This window comes from Dermacentor variabilis, chromosome 1 (assembly GCF_050947875.1).
Source record: "Dermacentor variabilis isolate Ectoservices chromosome 1, ASM5094787v1, whole genome shotgun sequence".
In the NCBI taxonomy this organism is placed as follows: Eukaryota; Metazoa; Arthropoda; class Arachnida; order Ixodida; family Ixodidae; genus Dermacentor; species Dermacentor variabilis.
The window spans coordinates 34164326-34178858 of NC_134568.1; the positions used below are offsets into that span (position 1 = coordinate 34164326).

Genomic DNA, 14533 nt, shown 5'->3' on the forward strand with positions numbered 1-14533 from the left:
ACGCTTGAGTGCAGAGAGCCTGGTCTGTTCAAAGACGATGTGCGGAGCGTCAAGGAAAAGCTTGAACAGTTCGACAAAGAACGTTATCAAGGTGCCATCGTGCGAGCAAGAGCAGATGCACTGGCGGCAGGGGAGACGCCCACTAAAAGGGCGCTCGGTTTAGAGAAGGCACACGGAAGACGAAACCATGTCGGATCAACTTTTAATGAATGGAGCTGTTGTTGACGACAACGAGAGCATAGCACACGCCTTCTTCCAATACTATCAGTCGCTCTTTGCATTTCAGGAAGCGAATTTAGAGGGTTTCAAAGCGGACTTTCTGCACCGCATGCCGCGTTTGAGTGATGAAGCTAAGGAGCGATTAGAAGGGAAAATAACGGAGAGGGAAGTCGAAAAGGCAATCGACGATTTAAACTTGGGCAAGTCACCGGGACCAGATGGACTCAGCGCCGCCTTATATAAGACATTGAAAAGAGAACTGGCCCCTTTATTAGTAGAAGTATTTAATGAAGCGTACGAGCAGAAATCATTGCCACGTTCTTTTGGGAAAGCGCACACCATTCTAATTCCGAAGAAGGATAAATTAGATAAACTGAGATTCGTATCATCCTATAGGCCCATATCACTAACAAATGTGGATTACAAAATATTTATGAAGATTTTAGCGACCAGACTTCAAAGTGTCATAAAGGAAATCGTCACAGACCATCAAACTTGTGGAATCAAAGGGCGAACAATTTTTTCTAACATCCATAAGATGCGGTGTGTGCTCGAGTGCTGTGACGTCACCGGTGGCGGCGTTGCAGTTCTTCAGCTTGATCTTGAGAAAGCGTTCGATTGCGTCGCTCACGTTATTTTGTTCTCCATATTGGATCATGTTAATGTCGGTACCATCATCACTGAGGGTGTGGCCTTGGCGTACCAGAACTGCACTACAAGGTTAATTGTTAATAAGTCGCTGGGGGCCCCCATTAACATCATGCGTTCAGTGCGCCAAGGCTGTCCCCTCAGTCCTCTGTTATTTGCTATATACATAGAAGCAATGTGTGTGGCCATTACCGCAAATAACAATATACGTGGTTTTAGATTGGCAGAATCCGAAGTGAAGCTGCTAGCGTATGCTGATGACGTTGCAGTGTGTTGCACAGACGAACCAAGTGTGACTGAAACAATTGCTGTAGTAAAACATTTCTGTGACGTCACGGGCAGCAAAGTCAATTGGGGCAAATCCCTCGGGCTGTGGCACGGGGAGTGGTCTTCGGCACCGGAATACTTCGCCAATGTCAACTGGGTGAAAACTCCGACGAAGTATCTGGGTGTTCCCCTCGACAGGTACAAGAGCAGCGATGAGTACTGGAGGAACCGAACTAATGAAACGACAGAAAAAGTGGACAGATGGACAAGCACTAACCAGTCTATTTTTTCAAGGGCGACAATTTGTAATACGTTTTTTATAGCGAAGTTATATTATGTTATGCAAGTGTTGCATTGTTCCAGGGCAAATGTGCAAAGGCTGCACAGAGTGTTCGCGGTCTTCATCTGGGGATCAGCATGGGAGAGAGCTAGCCGAACCAATTTGTTTAGAAGAGTGAAGGACGGGGGTGTTGACTTGGCACATCTTTTTGTTCGACAACTTGTCAACCGCTTTTTGTTTTTTCGAGATGTGCGCGATCCTTTTCTGCGCACCGTATGTCAACTCAGGTTGAGCGACGCATTGCCGGCGTATGTTGTTAGTACGGCAAGCATGACCGGAAAACTTCGGGGTTATCTTAAGGAAGTGGTCGACAGTGTGCGCTTCCTTTCAGTTCGTTTTTCAAAAGATTATCTATGTCAAGTGAAAAGGAAAACACTGTATAATGATGTGTGCGACATTGTGTTCTCAGTGCCCTTATACAGAGCCATATACAGTGGAGGGCCAGGACAAGACGTCCTTAAACGGGTGAAACGCATGCAGGTGCCACCAGGGGTTAAAACCTTCTTTTTTAAGCTCCACACTGGAACACTTTCCGTGAAGACATTTATGGAAGAGCGAGGCTGTCTTGTGCCGTGGGGTTCACACTGCTTGATCTGCAAGAAGCCCGAAACCATCGATCACGTGTTCTTGCACTGCTGGGCGGCTGTGTTCTTCTGGGACGTCTTGAAGCGAACACTGGAGAAAGAATTACCTGTAGACCCCCAAGGGATCCGGTATCTGCCAATTAAGGATGAAGAGGGCGTTCCATACGACTTTATTATGTTGAATGCACTCCACTGTATATGGCGGGCTCGCATGGCAGGGTACCATTGCGATGCCGACGCCCGCCCGGTTCACATATATTTTAGAGAATGTATGTCGCGGTTCGTTGATGTACAGAAATTGCAAGAATGTGCACCGGATTGGCTGTCGAGGCTAGAAGCTCTGACAGCCATGAAGGAATTTTAATTTGACGACGCCGGTCCCATACGGACAGTCGGCATTATTGTAATTTTTTTTCTTTTTTTTCTTCCCCGCAAGCTTGTATTCCTGACGTGTGTAGTATTTGTATATTCAGTGTTATGTCGAAAACCGGCATTAAATAAAAAAAAAAAATAAAAAAAACGGCCGCCTCCGTGGCGCAATCGGTTAGCGCGTTCGGCTGTTAACCGAAAGGTTGGAGGTTCGATTCCTCCCGGTGGCGAAGCTTCCCGGTTTTTATTTATTCATACTGATATATTTTCTGTGGTGTGTGCATGCGGAGGAACGTGCACCACGTTAGCGAAGACGCACCCGACAACGACACGACGGCGATGCTGCAGGACAAGGAAGTCAACGACGGTGAGCGGACTGGGACTCTCGGTGCCCCAGTCAAGCGCCCCCACGACGAGACCAAGGACGGGGAAGGTGGTGCTACCAGCACCAGCGAGGGGCCGCCGACGAAGACGCCACAAGGAAGGCGGGATGGGCTACAAGCGAAAGCCTAATGTACCACCTGAAAGGAAGCCTGTGGGCGAAACGGTCTCGCCTAACGACACGAACAAGCCGGGAGGTCCCGGAGGCGGCTAGCCGAGGGCTAGTCGTGAACGGTAAGCACCATGCTCCGGGCCTGCTTTTCTCGCTAGCTTAAGATGGCTGGGATACCGTCCCTTATTATTGCAACGTTGAACGTGCGAGGGTTGGCGGCTAGTCGTAGGCAAAGTCAGGTCCTACGGTTGATCACTGACCACAACCTAGACGTACTAGCCGTCCAAGAGACTAAGGTTGATGGAGAGGAGCAGACCGGAACATGGTGCGACGATTCACGCACAGATATTTTGCGGTGGTTAGCCATGCAGTAGGCACGTCCGGGGGGTGCATTCTGTTCGTCAAGAAGCTGCCTGGACTGCAGATTCAAAGTGTATTTTCCTGCGAATCTGGAAGGATTGTTTTTTGCGATGTTTTGATATGTATTGTTGAATTCCGCGTCATATGCACCTACGCTCCGAATTCAGTGGAGGAGCGTGTCTTGTTTTTTTCTAACCTTTCTAATCACGCCCGTTGTGATAAACGCGTAATTCTGTTAGGGGACTTTAACTGTGTGTTGAATGCCAGAGACCGAGTGAATAATGCCGGTGCGCGGGACAAAGTTGCAGCGTATTATCAAAACTAATAGGTGAATATGAACTTGGCGATGCATTAGAGTGTCTGGAAGGGGGGCGTGAAGTGACTTTTACTCGTTTTCAAGGAAGTAGTCATGCAAGACTGTATCGAATGTACATATCGTTGGACACGATTCCAATATGCCACAGTTATTGTGTAGTGCCCGTGTCGTTTTCGGACCACTGCCTCGTAAAATGTCACATTGGTATAGTGGAAACGAAACGTGCTTTCAATTGGGATCTGTGGAAAATGAATGACTTGTTACCAAGTGAGCAGTGCTTTGTAAAAGCAGTAACGGATGCGGTTAACGAAGTATTCGATGATGCAACGGAAACAATAACGGAGAAGTGGGGATGTTTTAAAGATTAGGTTAAAATTAAAGCCATAGAAAGATCGAGTTGCATAAAATTCGAGAGGGAAATGAAAGAAAAGGGCTTAAGAGGACTGCTTGTGCAGCTGATAACGCTTGAGTGTAGAGAGCCTGGTACGTACAAAGACGACGTGCGAAACATCAAGGAACCGGTGGACCCGACACATCGGGTCCACCGGTAGCTCTTTCTTCAGGGTTCGCTTTAAGACGTCCCAGAAGAAAACTGCCGCCCAGCAATGTAGGAAAACGTGATCTATATTTTCGGGCTTCTTGCATATCAAGCAGTGCGACCCCCAAGGTACGAGACAACCCCGTTCCTCCAGAAACGTCTTCACGGAGAGCGTTCCTGTGTGTAGCTTAAAGAAGAAGGTCTTTACCCCTGGTGGCACCTGCATCTGTTTTACTCTTTTAAGTACATCCTGTCCTGGCCCTCCACTGTATATGGCTCTGTATAAGGGCACTGTGAAAACAATGTCGCATACATCTCTATACAATGTTTTCCTTTTCACATCAAAAAGGTAATCATTTGTAAAACGAACAGAAAGGAAGCGTACACTGTCAACAACTTTCTTGAAATAACCAAGCAGAGTTCCAGTCAAATTTGCCGTGCTAACAACATGTGCCTGCAAAGCGTTACTCAGCCTTAGCTGACATACGGCGCGCAGAAAAGGATCGCGAACATCGCGAAAAAACAAAAATCGGTTTACAACTTGACGAACAAAAAGATGCGCCAGGCCCATACCCCCATCCTTCACTCTTCTGAACAAATTTGTTCGGCAGCACCTTTCCCATGTTGATCCCCAGATGAAAACTGCGAACACTCTGTGCAGCCTTTGCACATTTACTCTAGAACAATACAGCGTTTGCAAGACGTAATATAACTTAGTAATAAAAACACGTTACAAACTGACGCTCTTGCAAAAATGGACAGGTTAGTAGTTTTCCATTTGTCTACTTTTTCTTTCAGTTCTTTGGTTTGGTTCCTCCAGTATTCGTCGCTGCTATTATACCTGTCGAGGGGAACACCCAGATACCTGGTCGGAGTTTTCACCCAGTTCACGTTCGCGAAATAGTCGGGTGCAGAGAACCAGTCCCCGTGCCACAGGCCTAGCGATTTGCCCCAGTTTACTCTGCTACCCGTTACGGCGCAGAAATGTTGTACTACAGATATGGTTTCCGTTACACTCGGTTTGTCAGTGCAACACACTGCAATGTCATATGCATATGTGAGCAACTTCACTTCGGTCGCTGCCAATCTGAAACCACGTATTCCGTCATTTTCATTAATTGCTACACACATTGCTTCTACGTAGATAGCAAATAATAGCGGACTGAGGGGGCAGCCTTGGCGCACTGAACGCCTGATGTTAATGGGGGCCCCCAGAGACTTGTTAACAATTAATCTTGTTGTGCAGTTCTGGTACGCCAAGGCCACGCCCTCAGTGATGATGGAACCGACATTAACATGATCTAAGATGGCAAACAAAATAACGTGAGCGACACAATCGAACGCTTTCTCTAGGTCGAGCTGGAGTACTGCAACACGGCCACCGATGACGTCACAGCACTCGAGCACACATCGCATCTTATGGATGTTTGAAAAAATAGATCGCCCTTTGATGCCACAAGTTTGATGGTCTGCGACTATTTCCTTGATGACGCCTTGAAGCCTGCTAGCTAAAACCTGCATAAATATTTTATAATCGACGTTTGTTAGTGAAATCGGTCTGTAGGATGACACGAATCTGAGTTTGTCTATTTGATCGCTCTTCGGTATTAGAATGGTGTGCGTTTTTCCAAAGGAAGGTGGTAATGATTTATTTTCGTATGCGTCATTGAATACATGTGCAAGCAAAGGCGCCAGCTCTCTTTTAAAAGCTTTATATAGACCCGCGCTGATTCCATCAGGTCCCGGCGATTTACCCATGTTCAAATCGTCGATTGCCTTTTCGACTTCTCTCTCCCTTATTTTTTCCTCTAATCGCTTTTTTACGTCATCGCTCAAACGTGGCATGCGATGCAGAAAACCTGCTTTAAAACCCTCAACATTCGCTTCCTGAAATGCGAAGAGCGAGTGATAGTACTCAAAGAAGGCGCGCTGAATGCTATCACTGTCTTCAACGACATTCCCATTCACTAAAATCTGGTCGACATGGTTTCTTCGTCCATACGCCTTCTCAAGACCCAGAGCCCTTTTAGTGGGCGTCTCCCCTGCCGCTAGTGCATCCGCTCGTGCTCGCACGATGGCTCCTTGATAGCGTTCCTTGTCAAACAGTTCAAGTTTTTCTTTGACGTTTCGCACATCGTCTTTGTACGCACCAGGCTCTTTGCACTCAAGCGTTAGCAGCTGCCCAGGCAGTGTTCTGAAACCCTTTTCTTTCATTTCCTTCTCGAATTTTTTACAACTGGATCTTTCTATTGCTTTCATTTTAAACTTTTCTTTAAAACATTCCCACTTCTCGACGATTGTTCCCGCAGCATCACATTGAAATTCATTAATCGCATCCCGTACTACCTGTAAAAAGGGCTGGTCATTTAGTAACAAAGCATTCAGTTTCCACATATCCCACTTAAATACATGTCGCTTTTTCATTATACCTACGTTACATTTCACAAGGCAGTGATCTGAAAACGACACTGGTACTACACAGTAACCGTGGCAAATTGGAATTATATCCAATGAAATGTACATTTGGTCCAAACGCGCATGGCTGCTGCCCTGAAAACGTGTAAAAGTCACTTGACGCCCCCCTTCGAGACATTCATAAACATCATCGAGTTCATTTTCATTAATTAAATTTGATAACACTTCACTGCTTCGGTCACGCACAGCTGCATTATTGACTATCTCCAGCACTCAACACACAATTAAAGTCCCCTAACATCATCACGCGCATATTACAACAAACATATTGTGTAAGGTTCGAAAAAAAAAACGGACGCGCTCATCTACTGAATTCGGCGCATATACCCATATGACGCGGAATTCAGCATCACACATAACAATATCACAGAGAACAATCCTTCCTGACTGACACGAAAAAGTACCTTGAATCTGCAGTCCAGGCAGCTTCTTCACAAGAAGAACGCACCCTCCAGCCGTGCCTACAGCATGGCTAACCACCGCAAAATACCTAGTCGTGAAACGTCGCACCATGCTCCCGGTCTCCTCCTCTCCTTCAACCTTAGTTTCCTGGACGGCTAGTACGTCTATGTCGTGGTCAGTGACCAAACCTAGGACTACTTTGCCTACGACTAGCCGCCAGCCCTCTCACGTTTAATGTGGCAATCCTCAGGGACGGTATTTGAGCCATCTTGATCTAAAAGAAAAGTAAAGTAGGCCCGGAGCATGGTGCTTACCGCTCACGACTAGCCCTCGGCTAGCCGCCTCCGGGACCTCCCGGTTTGTTGGTGTCCTTAGACGTGGCCGCTTTGTCGGCAGACTTCCTTTCGGGCGGTACGTTGGGCTTTGGCTTGTAGCCCATCCGCCTCCCATGAGGCGTCTTCGTCGGCGGTCCCTCACTGGTGCTGGGCGCCCGATCCTCGCGGTCCTTCGTCTGGTCGTGGGTGCGCTTGACGGAAGCAGCAAGAGCCCCAGTACGGTCGTCGTCGGTGACGCCCTCGTCCTGCTGCATTGCGGTCGCGTCGTCAGTTGCGTCTTCACTGACGTTTCCCGTCGCCTGCCCCTGGGTCGTAACATCCCGTTCCGTCCTACCCGGCTTCTGAGTAGCCTCAGCCGCGTTGCCGTCTACCTCCAGAATCGTCGTCCCACTACTTGTCTCTGTCGACACCATGTCACCGGTTCCTTTAGCCGCGTCCTCCGCCTCGGCCACATCCATGAGGTGCTCTGCCGCAACATCATTCGCTGGTGGGCCTGTCACAGCGGCATAGGACTTCACGCATTCAGCGTCGACGTGGCCGAAACGTCTGCACTGGGTACAACGCGGTACTCTGCACTCACGGCGGACGTGTCCCGTGCCGTGGCAGCGCAGGCACTGCATCGGTCGACCGGGAACGACGACCAAGGCTAACTCTCCACCGACGCGGATCTGATGGGGGAGGTCTTCCACCTTCATGCTGGTTTTCAGCTTGAGAAGGACGGTCCTGGTGGTTGAGGTCTTGGTTCCCATGCCTTCAACGCGCCACCGTTCCCGGCTCACCTCCTCCACCTTGCCGAAAGCCGCGAAAGCCGTCTGGACATCCTCGTCGGATACGCCGTAGAGCAGCCAGTGAAGCCTAAGCTTCACCTGTTGGTCCTGCGGGTCAATGATGAGGCACCGTCGTCCCTTCACTTGAAGTTCCTTCAGGGAAAGCAGCCTTTTCGTTGCAGTTGCATCGCAGAGGGTCACTGCCCAGACGTGATTGATTTGGTACGCCCCTATGCATACCACATCCGGCAGCAGGCCCGTCGGCAGAAGGGCATCCCTGAAATCCTCCACCTTGTACGGCCTCGCACGTACATCACCGTGCAAAAAGACGGTGTTAATCACCAGTTGTCCTTTAGGCAGCTGCGGCAAAATAAAAGCATAATCCTTATCATCGTTGAGCCTGTTTCCACGGCCAAAAGTGACCGCTGTCGCTGCTCCACTGGAGCCCATGATTCTGCTGACCGCTCAGCTCGGCTGCCGGAAGCAGAATGACTGAGCCACGAGTTCGATGCTTCGAAGCGGTACTAAAGCGCCTTTAGTGAACGCGGTGTTGCCTTAGAAACGAGCTGTTTCTAAGGCTCAGGCGTGCGTCGCTTGCTCGGGCGCACATTTCGTTGTCGCGCCGAACGCTGCGTTGCTCGACGCTCACCGCGTCCGATGCGGGGCGCGTAGTCGCTGCGCCGTAGCCCATTGTCTTACACTCCTTGGCGGGTCGACGGGAACGCTGTCGCGTTCAACTCTTGAAGGCGAAGCTTAAGCGTCCTCCAATATTTTTTCTAACATTCATAAGGTGAGATGTGTTCTCGAGTGCTGTGACGTCACTGGAGGTGGCGTTGCAGTTCTTCAGCTTGATCTCGAGAAAGCTTTCGATTGTGTCGCGCATGTTATTTTGTTTGCCATCTTGCATCACGTTAATGTCGGTTCCATCATCACTGAGGGCGTGGCCTTGGCGTACAAGAATTGCACAACCAGATTAATTGTTAATAAGTCACTGGGGGCCCCCATTAACATTATGCGTTCAGTGCGCCAAGGCTGTCCCCTCAGTCCACTTCTGTTTGCTATTTATATAGAGGCCATGTGTGTGGCAATAAATGAAAATGAAAAAAATGCGTGGTTTTAGATTGGCAGCGACAGAAGTGAAGCTACTGGTGTATGCAGATGACATTGCAGTGTGTTGCATAGATAAACCAAGTGCAACCGAAGCATTATCTGTAGTAAATCATTTCCGTGAAGTCACGGGCAGCACAGTAAATTGGGGCAAATCCCTCGGGCTGTGGCACGGGGACTGGCTTTCCGCACCGGACTATTTCGCGAGTGTGAGCTGGGTGAAAACTCCGATGAGGTATCTCGGTGTTCCCCTAGACAGTTACAATAGCAGTGATGAATATTGGAGGAACCAAACAATTGACATGAACGAAAAAGCAGACAAATGGAAAGGTACTAAACTGTCTGTTTTTGCAAGAGCCACAGTTTGTAACATCTCTTTAATTGCCAAGTTATACTATGTTATGCAAGCGTTGTATTGTTCTAGACTAAACGTGCAAAGGCTGCACAGAGTGTTTGCGGTTTTCATATGGGGTTCAACATGGGAAAGGTACAGCCGAACAAATTTCTTCAGAAGAGTGAAAGACGGGGGTGTGGGATTAGCCCATCTTTTTGTTCGACAACTGATCAACCGATTTTTCTTTTTCCGCGATGTGCGCGATCCTTTTCTTCGCACCGTATGTCAGCTCAGATTAAGCAACACTTTGCCGGCACATGTTGTCAGAACGGCAAGCATGAATGGAACACTTCGTGGCTATCTTAAGGAAGTGGCCGACAGTGTCCGTTTCCTTACTGCTCGGTTTTCAAATGATTACCTATGTCAAGTGAAAAGGAAAACGCTGTATAAAGATGTGTGTGATATTGTATTCCCAGTGCCGCTATACAGAGCCATATACAGTGGAGGGCAAGGACAGGACGTTTTTAAACGGGTGAAACGCATGCAGGTGCCACCAGGGGTAAAATCCTTTTTTTTTCAAGCTCCACACTGGAACCCTGTCCGTGAAGACTTTTATGGAAAAACGAGGCTGTCTCGTACCGTGGGGTTCTCACTGCTTGATCTGCAAGAAGCCCGAAACCATAGATCACGTGTTCTTGCACTGCTGGGCTGCTGTGTTCTTTTGGGACGTCTTGAAGCGAACCCTGAAAAAAGAATTACCTGTAAACCCCCAAGGGATCAGGTATCTGCCTATTAAGGATGAAGACGGCGTCCCATATGACTTCATTATGTTGAATGCTCTCCACTGTATATGGCGGTCTCGAATGGCTGGGTACCACTGCGATCCCGACGCACGGGCGGTTCATATATATTTCAGAGAATCTATGTCGCGGTTTGTTGATGTACAGAAAATGCAAGAATGTGCACCGGATTGGCTGTCGAGGCTAGAAGCTCTCACAGCCATGAAGGAATTTTAATTTGAGAACACCGTTCCTATACGGACGGATGGCATTATTGTAATATTTTTTCGCTGTTTTGCATTTCTGAGATGTGTGTAATATTTGAATTTTCTGTGTTATGTCAAAGGCCGGCATTAAATAAAGGAAAGACGCCTCCGTGGCGCAATCGGTTAGCGCGTTCGACTGTTAACCGAAAGGTTGGAGGTTCGATTCCTCCCGGTGGCGAAGCTTCCCTTTATTATTTATTCATACTTATATATTTTCTGTGGTGTGTGCATGCGGAGGAACGTGCACCATAGCCGCCTCCGTGGCGCAATCGGTTAGCGCGTTCGGCTGTTAACCGAAAGGTTGGAAGTTCGATTCCTCCCGGTGGCGAAGCTTTTCTTTTCATTTATTCATACTGATATATTTTCTGTGGTGTGTGCATGCGGAGGAACGTGCACCACGGCCGCCTCCGTGGCGCAATCGGTCATTCTGCTTCCGGCAGCCGAGCTTGAGCGGTCAGCAGAATCATGGGCTCCAGTGGAGCAGCGACAGCGGCCACTTTTGGCCGCGGAAACAGGCTAAACGACGATAAGGAGTATGCCTTTACTTTGCCGCAACTGCCTAGATTAACACCGTCTTTTTGCACGGTGATGTTCGCGCCAGACGTTATAAGGTGGAAGATTTCCGGGATGCCCTTCTGCCGACGGGCCTGCTGCCTGATGTGGTATGCATAGGGGCGTACCAGATCAACCACGTCTGGGCAGTGACCCTGAGCGATGCGACTGCCAGAAAAAGGCTTCTGGACCTTAAGGAACTCCAAGTGAAAGGACGACGGTGCGTCATCGTTGACCCGCAGGATCAACAGGTGAAGCTAAGGCTTCAGTGGCTGCTGCACGGCGTTGCCGACGAGGACGTCCGAACGGCATTCGCGGCTTTCGTCAAGGTGGAGGAGGTGAGCCGGGAGCGGTGGCGCGTCGAAGGCATGGCAACGAAGACCTCAACCACCAGGACCGTCATTCTCAAATTGAAAAGCGGCATGAAAGTGGAGGACCTGCCCCATCAGATCCGCGTCGCCGGCGAGTTGGCCTTGGTCGTCGTGCCTGGTCGACCGATGCAGTGCCTGCGCTGCCACGGCACGGGACACGTGTGCCGTGAGTGCAGAGTCTCCCGCTGTTCTCTATGCAGACGTTTCGGCCACGTCGACGCTGACTGCGTAAGATCTTATGCCACCGTAACAGGCCCAGTAACTTGTGACGTTGCGGCAGAGCACGTCATGGACGTGGCCGAGGCGGAGGACGCTGCTAAAGGAACTCTAGACATGGTCCCGGCAGCGACAGCCAGTGGGACGACAAGTTTGGCCGTAGACAGCAAGGTGGCTGAGACTACCCTGAAGCCGAGTGGGATGGTACAGGTCGCAACCGCTATGGGCCAGTCTACGCGGAGCAGTAGTGAAGAGCCGCTCGACAACGGCGCGACGGCGATGCAGCAGGACGAGGCCGTCCACGATGGCGACCGGACTGCGACTCTTGGTGCCCCAGTTAAGCGACCCCACGACCAGACTAAGGACCGGAACGAGGGTGCGACCAGCACCAACGAAGGGCCGCCAACAAAGACACCTCTTGGGAGGCGCACGAGCTTGAAACCAAAGCCGAATATCCCACCTGAGAGAAAGCCTGCGGACAAAGTGCCGTCCACAAGCAACGCCGGGAAACCGGGAGGTCCCGGAGGCGGCTAGCCGAGGGCTAGTCGTGAACGCTAAGCACCATGCTCCGGGCCTACTTTTCACTTTAGCTCAACATGGCTCTGATACCATCCCTTATTATTGCCACCTTAAACGTGAGAGGGTTGGCGGCTAGTCGTAGGCAAAGTCAGGTCCTACGGTTGGTCACTGATCACGATGTCGACGTACTAGCCGTCCAGGAAACTAAGGTTGACGGGGAGGAGGAGACCGGGAGCATGGTGCGCCGTTTCACGACTAGGTATTTTGCGGTTGTAAGCCATGCGTTAGGCACGGCTGGGGGGTGCATTCTTTTTGTGAAGAAACTGCCTGGACTGCAGATTCAAAGTACCTTTTCTTGTCAGTCTGGAAGGATTGTTTTTTGCGATATTGTTTTGTGCGGTTTTCAGTTCCGCGTCATATGCGTATATGCACCCAATTCAGTAGTAGAGCGTGCCCGTTTCTTTTCGAACCTTTCGCAGTATGTTCGATGCGATAAGCGCGTTATGCTGTTAGGAGACTTCAATTGTGTAATGAGCGCTAGAGACAGAGCCAATAATGCCGGTGTGCGTGACAGAAGCAGTGAAGTCTTGTCAAAACTAATTAGTGAAAATGAACTCGATGACGTTTTTGAGTGTCTGGAAGGGGGGCGTGACGTGACTTTTACACGTTTTCAGGGCAGTAGCCATGCGCGATTGGACCGAATCTACATTTCGCTGGATACAATTCCAAGATGCCACGGTTATTCTGTAGTGCCCGTATCGTTCTCAGATCACTGTCTCGTAATATGTAAGGTCCGTATAGGGAAACGCAAACATGAGTTCAATTGGGAGATGTGGAAAATGAATACCTTGTTATTAAATGATGAGTCTTTTGTAAAGGCAGTACGGGATGCCATTAATGAAATACGCGAAGATGCAGCTGAAACAATAGGTGAAAAGTGGGAATGTTTTAAACAAAAAGTTAAAATGAAAGCCTTAGAAAGGTCAATCTGCCTCAAGTTTGAGAGGAAATATAAAGAAAAGGGGTTGCGAACGCTACTTCAGCAGCTGATAACGCTTGAGTGCAGAGATCCTGGTCTGTACAAAGACGATGTGCGGAGCGTCAAGGAAAAGCTTGAACAGTTCGACATAGAACGTTACCAAGGTGCCATCGTGCGAGCACGAGCAGATGTATTAGCGGCGGAGGAGACGCCCACAAAAAGGGCGCTTGGACTCGAGAAGGCGCACGGACGGCGAAACCATGTCGAAAAGATTTTAATGAACGGGGTTGTTGTTGAGGACAACAAAAGCATAGGTCGCGCCTTCTTTCAGTACTGCCAGTCGCTCTTTGCATTTCAGGCCGCGAATGTAGAGAGTTTCAAAGCCGATTTTCTTCAGCGGATGCCGAGACTGGCAGATGACGCTAAAGAACGATTGGAAGGCAACATTACCGAGCACGAAGTTGAAAAGGCAATCGGCGATTTGAACTTAGGCAAGTCGCCTGGGCCTGATGGACTCTGTGCGGGGTTATATAAGGCTTTCAAAAGAGAACTGGCCCCATTGTTAGCAGATGTATTTAATGACGCGTGCGAGAAGAAATTATTGCCCGCATCTTTTGGAAAAGCGCACACAATACTAATCCCTCAGAGTGATCAAACAGACAAACTCAGATTCATGTCATCCTATAGACCTATATCACTAACAAACATTGATTACAAGATCTTTATGAAGATTTTAGCTGCGAGACTTCAAAGCGTCATCAAGGAAATTGTCGGAGACCAGCAAACTTGCGGCATCAAGGGGCGGTCCATTTTTTCGAACATCCATCAGATGTGGTGCGTGCTCGAGTGCTGTGACGTCACCGATGGTGGCGTTGCAGTTCTTCAGCTCGATTTGGAAAAAGCGTTCGATTGTGTCGCTCACGTTATTTTGTTTGCCATCTTGGATCATGTTAATGTCGGTTCCATCATCAGTGAGGGCGTGGCCTTGGCGTACCAGAATTGCACAACAAGATTAATGTTCAATAAGTCTCTGGGGGCCCCCATTAACATCATGCGTTCAGTACGCCAAGGCTGTCCCCTCAGTCCGCTGTTATTTGCCATCTATATAGAAGCAATGTGTGTAGTAATTAACGGAAATGACAAAATACGTGGTTTCAAATTAGCAGCGACAGAGGTGAAGTTGCTCGCATACGCAGATGACATTGCAGTGTGTTGCACAGACAAACCAAGTGTAACGGAAACAGTATCGGTAGTGAAACATTTCTGTGATGTCACGGGTAGTAGAATAAATTGGGGC

The 14533-nt window shown here is 49.1% G+C and overlaps 3 non-coding genes across 3 annotated transcripts; all 3 read left to right on the forward strand.

Moving 5' to 3' along the window:
• Positions 1 to 2583: 2583 nt before the first annotated feature.
• TRNAN-GUU (transfer RNA asparagine (anticodon GUU)) lies at positions 2584 to 2657 on the forward strand. Its single transcript has one exon. It is a non-coding gene; the product is annotated as a tRNA-Asn (tRNA).
• Positions 2658 to 10703: 8046 nt separating this feature from the next.
• On the forward strand, positions 10704 to 10777 carry TRNAN-GUU (transfer RNA asparagine (anticodon GUU)). The gene has a single exon. It is a non-coding gene; the product is annotated as a tRNA-Asn (tRNA).
• A 76-nt stretch (positions 10778 to 10853) lies between these two features.
• Positions 10854 to 10927, forward strand: TRNAN-GUU (transfer RNA asparagine (anticodon GUU)). The gene has a single exon. It is a non-coding gene; the product is annotated as a tRNA-Asn (tRNA).
• The last annotated feature ends 3606 nt before the right edge of the window (positions 10928 to 14533 follow it).